The sequence below is a fragment of the Myotis davidii genome, unplaced genomic scaffold (genome assembly GCF_000327345.1).
Source record: "Myotis davidii unplaced genomic scaffold, ASM32734v1 scaffold1451, whole genome shotgun sequence".
Taxonomy (NCBI): Eukaryota; Metazoa; Chordata; class Mammalia; order Chiroptera; family Vespertilionidae; genus Myotis; species Myotis davidii.
In genome coordinates, this window is record NW_006282881.1 from 39,296 (window position 1) to 40,876 (window position 1,581).

General features: G+C 44.3%; 1 protein-coding gene across 1 annotated transcript in view; it reads left to right on the top strand.

Moving 5' to 3' along the window:
* The window catches only part of HSD17B2 (hydroxysteroid (17-beta) dehydrogenase 2), a 57,712-nt gene that overhangs the window by 7,563 nt on the left and 48,568 nt on the right, over window positions 1–1,581 (top strand). The window lies entirely within an intron of this gene.

Here is a 1,581-nt window from a genome sequence, read left to right on the forward strand (position 1 = left end):
TTCAGATTCCTCTTCTTTGTTTGGGGTTTGGAGGTGCCCAGATGAGGCCCAGCTGTGAAGCAATGCAAGCTGCTGTGGGGCCTTGGGCCTTCTTTTGGAAGTTCTGGGTCTCTCTGACCCAGCTGCGGTTTGTTAGGTAATTTTCAGATTGCAAAGGGCCAGGCCTTTCATATGCAAAAGCCTCAGCTCACAGCTTGGGTGGAGCAGGGTCTCAGAGGATCAACAGGGCGGAGCAAGCATCTATGGCTGCTCCTCAGTCCTACCCTAAGAGGCCCCGAGTCTCCGTGTCCTGGTAATCGCTGCAAGCACCTCTGAGAGAAAGCCACCCTCGAGTTCCGACCGATGCCAGACAGTCCAGTTTCTCCCCGTATGAGTATGGGTCCCCAGAGACTCGCCCGGAACTGGAGTTCAGAGCAGTCGGGAGCTTGAGACTCCCTTCCGATTGAAAAAGACAGCCGTGTCCTTAGTTGCCAGCCCTTTCTGTGTGCGCCTCCGTACCTCTGCACTTTACTTCCGCACCTCCTCTGAGTCTCAATGTGCTTTTCTCTTTCCTTCTAGTTGTAGATTTTCCACTCAGCCAGCCTTCCTGTGGTTCTGGATGATGTCCGTTTGTCATTGAGTTGTATGTGCGAGGCAGCAATTTCCGGTGTTTACCTATGCCACCATCTTGGTTTCTCCTACAATTTATTCTTGTATTATTATTTATTGTTACATTATTTTTCATGTAGACAACTGTAGACCTACTTTTTCCCTACCCTGTATTATGTGCATAGACTTTGCTGATACAGAACTTGGCGATTGAATGAGATGCTGGTGAGAGGAGATAAAATGGAAGTGCTGTGGACAGGGGCAGGTAGGGATGATGATCTGAGATATGCCATATGGTGATTTCACTTCAGGTTTGATTTTGAGGGCAGTAAGGGGGCAGTGCCAGTGGAAAGTCATGGGCAGGTGGAAATAAAAAAGGAGACATTGGTTAATTTGAAGAAAAAGACTGGAGAAACACAAGCAGCAAAGTAATGGTTAATGTTACCAGGGAAGAGGTCCTTGAAGTATATAATAAAGAATCGATACAGTCCATAATAAGTCTATAATCCAGTCAGTCTATCAGAATTTTTTTTAATGAGTACATATCCTCTTTTTTTTCATTCAGTTTAAGCTTAACCTTAGCTCTTCGCAGAGAATCATAAAAAGATGTTGTTAACCCGGGTAATTCTGTAAAAGTTTGAATGGTGATTTTATCATGCATTTTAGATGGGGTATTTTTTAAAATTAAATTTATTGGGGTGATATTGGTTATATGGGTTTCAAGTATATATTTCTATGATACGTGATCTGTATATTGCATTGTGCACTGGCATGGCCAATTTTAAGCTACCAATACAGAACTTGGCGATTGAATGAGATGCTGGTGAGAGGAGATAAAATGGAAGTGCTGTGGACAGGGGCAGGTAGGGATGATGATCTGAGATATGCCATATGGTGATTTCACTTCAGGTTTGATTTTGAGGGCAGTAAGGGGGCAGTGCTAGTGGAAAGTCACGGGCAGGTGGAAATAAAGAAGGAAACATTGGTTAGTTT